Source organism: Pteropus vampyrus, unplaced genomic scaffold, assembly GCF_000151845.1.
Source record: "Pteropus vampyrus isolate Shadow unplaced genomic scaffold, Pvam_2.0 Scaffold233, whole genome shotgun sequence".
Classification (NCBI taxonomy): domain Eukaryota; kingdom Metazoa; phylum Chordata; class Mammalia; order Chiroptera; family Pteropodidae; genus Pteropus; species Pteropus vampyrus.
The window spans coordinates 108,243-114,665 of record NW_011889014.1 but is presented as its reverse complement, the minus strand read 5'-3'; the positions used below and the strand labels follow the sequence as shown (position 1 = coordinate 114,665).

General features: G+C 45.4%; 1 pseudogene; it reads left to right on the top strand.

Moving 5' to 3' along the window:
* Positions 1-3,571: 3,571 nt before the first annotated feature.
* On the top strand, positions 3,572-3,687 carry LOC111728865 (annotated as a pseudogene).
* Positions 3,688-6,423: the final 2,736 nt, after the last annotated feature.

Sequence of the window (6,423 nt, the reverse complement as noted above, 5' to 3'; positions counted from 1 at the left end):
AATCAGTGTTACCTAAATTGAAACACACACATACATATGCACATGCCTTATATAAATGTATATCTTATCATGGCTCTTTTAGAAGTAGAAGGGAAGGCCATCAAATCAAATAATCAATGAGTGAGGGTCACCGTTCCACACTGCCATCGCAGCTCCAGAGGAAAGCGAAATCTGCTTTGGTCACTCACTCAAATGCCATAATCCTGACCGAATTAGACCTTTCCATTCGAAATTTCTAGTGGCTCTTTTGCTTTGCATTTTTGTGAATTTAGGTTCAGTAACCAGGCTTGTTTTGCCGGTAGCAGTCAAGCAAATTTCATGAAGCTAGAAGGCAGTCTTTAAAAAAAAAAAAAAAAAAAAATGCTTGCTAAGGCTATGGCTCTGCAAAAAAATGGTAAAATCAGGAACAATGAGAAGCCACCATGCAACTGGCCAGAGCTGTTTTAGTGGCCTTGTTCTCTGCAGATCGATATTCCCAGATGGCGGTGACTCACAGAGTTCCCATGACGGTGGTAGTTGTGGCGGTGGCGGGTGTCATAGCAGTGGTTTTTGTTGTTTTAAATACCTGTATGTCTGCAAAGCACTTCTACCACTTTGAGGTTTTGCATTTAATATATTTTTATCGAAGTCACACATATTTTATTTGCTTTCATTTCTGTCAAGGTCATTTGGACTCACCTAAAATTAGGTGGGATTCACCAAGACGGGGATACTGATGCCAGAAATGGTATTGATAATGTGGCTGTGATTGCTTGGCCTCATCTGACAGGTTAACAAGAAACCGACTAAGTATAAGAAGCAGGAATTTTAAAGTGGTTGACAAGATGATATCAGAACGGTCAAAAAACAGACCCTTAAACACTGACTCCAAAGCATCCCGGTGTTGAATCAAATGAGTAGTAATCCAGAAGAACATGTTGATAATGTCTCACATTTAGAAACACTGAGAAAAGTCTCCAACTCTTTAGGGACTTCAGAGTAAAACCAGTCATCACTTTGGAAGCGAGGCATTTTCGTGTGAACTCCGTTCCTTGGGGGTTGTTAACCAACCACGGGCAGTTTGATGACAATTTAGAAGCCATTTCTCCCAAATAGATTTAACTGTAATAGATTGGAAAGATTGGGTTTATATTTTTCACTTTTTCTTCCATTTATTTAATCTGAGTTATTAAAATAAAAGGATAGGGTAGAATACTTTCAAACAATTAAAACGACTCACGTTTCCCCCATTTTAAGCTTCCCTCCTGTGAGTCCAGCATGGAAATGAGACTCTCTTTGAATCATTACTTGCAGCCCATAGGACACATATGTAGTCACTGCAGCTCACCGAGACAGAATTGGAAGGAACTGCTGTGAATTTTACAGAAGTCGTTGCTTTGTGACAAAGTTCACGGCTCCCGGTACCACCTGCCTTCCGTTCCCACCAGAAGCCATCATTCCTGATTAAAGCAAACACTGTCAAGGCGGCCCCGGCCTGGGCCGTCACAATCCCCTCTGAAAACATTGCCGAAACAGATTTCTGATTGGGTCACGTCAGGTCACAGTGTCCACGGGTGGACAGAGTGCAGTAAAACTTTTCTGGGCCACTTGAGACATATCAGATCAGTGCGGTTCACGCACTGTTCATAAGAGCACAGTTGGCTTTAAGTTCCTTCACAAACTCCTCAGCATATGGGAACTTCCCCAAGACTTCTCTGGCCTCCTCTGCAGCCCGTTGTCCCCAATCCCGTCACTCCGCTGTCAATCCAGACGGCTCAGCCTGCTCGCTTTCGGCTCCATACCTCAGATGGAACAAAGGAAATTTCGAAGTGGGTCTCTCTCCTCTGTTAAAAGTGGCAGGAGCTCTTCGAGGAAGAGAGGGTGGGTTTTGGGGGACAGGGGAGTAACAGGGTATGGCATTTCCAGAAACTGTAATCTTTATCAAATGCCCGTTGGCCTCCAACAGGTATTTATTGATTTTGAGGGGTGAAATGTACGATAAAGCTGACCGTTTTGTTCCCCCCGGTTTTATTAAAGGTGTGGGAGGTCAGGAAGGTACCCACCCAGTCCTCCCGGAAGCACAGTGGGTGATGGAGGGCGCTGGGCGTCCCTGACGGTCTCTGAGAGAGGGGGACCACTGTCCTTGGTTTTGTATGAGTTTTGGAGTGTCCTCAGCTCCCAGATATTGTAAATGGCTCCTGAAAAACTGCAAACAGCTTCCCCATGCCCACAGGGATCCCCTGATAGACAGAGGCTTTAGTATGGAAACCAGAAATTCTTTTTTGTTTTCATTGTGGTAAAAAAGACACAACCTTAAATTTACATCTTAACCATTTTTACATTGTACAGTTTAGCAGTGTTACGATATTCCCACGGAAACCAGAACATTATTTTATTTTTTATTTTTATTTTTTTTTATTTTTAGGTAAGGCAACCCTTGGTCGACCTCACAGATTGCAAGGACCTTTCTTGTCAGCTTACAATCCCTTATTTTTTTATTTTTTACACCTGGTCTTCCTAGGTGGTCAGAAAAGTTAGTCCCAATTCTTTTATTATGTGGGACTTTGGGTCTTTTCTCTGAACCTCAGTTTCTTCATCAATAAAATGGAAAGAAGTATTTCTTAGGCACCCACTTGTGCATAAACGAGTAAATTATTTTTTAATGAAATCTGAAGAAACGCTATTTATGGTATATTTTCAGGAACTTTCCAGCTCTTCACTATCAAAATCAGGCTCTAACTCCTTAAGAATAGTCCAAGGAAAGGCAGCTTCCCGCACCACTGACACATTGAGCAGCAGAGGAACTTCCTGTTTTTAAAACAATATTTTGATTCAGTGTGTGACATATTATATACATATATGTATTATATATTCACACCCAGAATTAAATATTATATGTATTTCCTATTTTATATATAAATATATATTTTACATGTGTAAAATATCTCCAATCCCACATGATCTTCTATCCAAGACTTTGATAATTATTCTATCCAAGACTTTGATAATTATTCCATTGAGAGGGGATCTATGCCCACTCTCCTTGAATCTAGACAGGCTTGCAACTCACTTATAACCAATAGCATGTAACAGAAGTGATGCTGTGTGACTTTCAAGGCTGGGTCATACAAGTTTACGCAGCTTCCCCTCTGCTCTCTGGCACACTTGTGCAGGGCCCTGAGCCCCCATGCTGTGAAGGGGCCCATGAAGCGATCATTTTGAAAGGAAACCCACACAATCCCCCACAGAAAGACCTCCCGGAGAGGCACGTGAGAATACGCAAAGACAAGGAAGACGTACAGCTAGCCCCCGGCTGCTCCAGACTCCTGATAGTCCAGCTCCAACCAGCCCAAGACAAAACCACTCAGCTGAACGTTTCCTAAATTCATTACCCACAGAAACTGTGAGAGAAAATAAAACGATCGCTGTTGTTTAAATCATTAGGTTGGGGATGATTTGCTGCACAGCAATGGTAACCATAATAAATGGCAAGAAACAAGGCTGGGACACGGTTCCATAGTGTAGCAGTGAACACGTCTGCTTTACATGCAGAAGGTCCTGGGCTCGTGCCCCAGTGGAGCCACGGTCCATGGTCTATGGCCATGCTACCCTGAACAAGCCCGATGTCTGATCTTGGAAGCTAAGCAGGGTTGGGCCTGGTTAGTACTTGGATGGGAGACCATCTAGAAAGACCAGGTGCTATAGGCATAAGTAATAATAATAAAAGTAAAAAAAGAAAGAAAGAAAGAAAGAAAATAGGTCGACACGAAGCTTTAGTAACTGAGGCTCAGAGGTTGCCGCCCGACTCAGTCTTCCCAATATAGCGACCAGCAAGATGGAAACCCCCCCACACCCAACCTAGCACGTGGACCTCATCCTCCCCAGTCACTTGAACCGATGGCCCCCACTACTTACGCCTTCATCCCCAGCCCACCTCCGCCCCAGAGCTGAGTGACGGATCGCAGACCTCCATGTATATGAAAATCACCTGCAATTGCTTAGCTCCTCCTGCCTGCTCCCAGACCTGGATTCCGCAGGTTTCGGTGGGAGCCGGGTGCTTCTGATGGCAGGTGGAGAAATTCATCCTAAGAAGATCAGAAAGCAAAACGGCACACGCCATTTTTGCTTGAATCTGAGCCTCCAACACCTGCTCCGAGTTGCTGTACTGAGGCTGGCAGCTCCCTTCCCCTTCACAACAGAGATTTTTTTCTGGTTTAATTCTGCAGCCACAAGCCGTAGGTCTCCCAGGAAAAGGTTTTCTCTAAAACACTTTTGGTGGATGAAGACCACGGTCTGGTGTTAAACCAGCAGAGGCATGACCACCCAGAGCTCAACGGCTCTCCCAGGACATCTGGGGTATCTTCGGATGAAAGCTGGGGAAACGGGGTCACCAACTGCTCTGTCCGCCTGCTCTGCATGGGCCATTCGCACGCACAGCCCTGCCCCACTGGTCATCGTGCAGGGGGAGATTTTCGGTCCTCCGAGCAGAAGGATGCTTGGCGGTGCTCACCCTTTTCTCACTGTTGGACCAGCACGTGCTGTTCATGTCTGCTCTTCTCTGTGGTCCGTATTCAGGCCAGAACCGGAAGCTCACACTCTCAGAGGTTTCACTTTTTGATGTGACCTCCGGCTGAGGCTAAGTACTCTGACACTGTATTTTTGATATATTGAAATGTTCAGTTGTTCAATGTAAATGTTTACTATACCTTGTACTTTATGTAACCCCATTTGGGCATTCCATTTTTTTTTTTTTTACCTAATATATTGGGAGCTTTAGAAAATAAAATTATCCCAGGACTTGCTCAACCTCTGAGTCTGAGATGCTCAATTCATAATTGCATATCTATTTTTTTTTCCTACAGATTCTCCCCGCCTTTTCTTCAAATATTTTGACCTTGACTCTATCATCAGATTTAAGCTTGCTGAAGATAAGGCCATGGACATCTTCTGTCTGTAACCATCTTGTTCACGGTGCCCATGGAGCTGATGGCATCTGACACACACCTCAGGGTTCTCTTATTTCTCAACTAGCTATGTGGCGCCTCTGAGCTCGAGTCTATATGTGCAAAATCAGGTGACAATATGCCTACGTGGCAGGGCTGTGGGGAGTATTAAATTTGGTTCTCCGGACAGCACACCTAACACAGTCTCTGACACACAGGGAGTGTCTGGTGATGCGTAGTTGTGCGTTGAATTGTGTCACCTCCCCTCAAATGATACATTGAAATCCCGCCCCGGCTCCTGTGAATGTGACCTTGTCTTGGAAATGTGACGTTGGCAGACGTGATCAAGTTATGATTCGGTCCTAAATCTAATGGCGGGTGTCCTTACGAGGAAAAGAAATCTGGAGATACACAGATGCACAGAGGGCAGATGGCCATGTGATGACAGAAGCAGAAATTAGAATGACAAAGCTACAAGCCGAGGAATGCCAAGGATTGCTGGCAACCGTCAGACACCAGAAAGAGGCAAACTTCCCTAGAGCTCATGGACAGTGGCCCTGCTGATACCTTGATTTTAGACTTCCAGCCTTCTAGAATCTAAGTCAATAAATTTCTGTTGTTTTAAGCCACCTGTTTCGTGATACTCTGTCATGGCGGCCCTCAGAATCTAATACGGGTTTTGGTACTGGGAAGTGGGGTACACATTTTTGAAGAGAAAGAAAGGAGCCAGCTAGACAAGGGTCCAGGTCATAAGGGTGCTGTTACTGCAAAGCAATGCTAGGTGAGATCCAATCCCCTCCTTACCCCGGCAGCTAAGGACACCTTCCAGAACCTTCTTCCCAGCACTTCCCTACAGCCTGATACCCCGTGGGACCAGCAACTGTTAAGAAATGCAGACAACATAAAGTTTGTATCAGTGGTGATTTAATTTAGAATTTAGTCCAAAAGCTATTTCTTGGGCATCTGAGGCTGGATCCCCTGATAAAGTATGCAGAAGACACGTTGGAATTGTCCACTCGGAACACGGACAGAGAGAATATTTACCCATCAGCTCCTGCCTCCTTTGGCCACAGTTCATCCTAGGGAATATTATCTTCCTTGGACTTCCGAGTGTACACACAAGCCAGAATGACTCAGCAAGTCCCCACAGACCCGGGCAAAACGCCAGCGGTACCCTGTGCCCTGGGGTCAGGCCACGCCTTAGAGCTAGTCACACAGCCATGCCCAGAACCCACAGGTGAGGCAGAAGACTGCCAGACAAAGCACAGGAGGGGAGGCTCGAAGAAGCTGCTGGGATGGAGGACATGGAAGAAAGACCCAGTTTCTGGGTCGAGCAATCACGTGGGTAGTGGTGCTCTGTCCACCTCGGTACGGAACACAAGGAAAAGGTGAGTTTGGGAAAGATAAGGGGTTTCACTGGAGGAAAGCTAAGTTGGAGGGACTGTGGGACCCTCAGGTGATGATGGGCAAGTTCAGTGGGGTGGAGGGAGGTCAGGCTAGA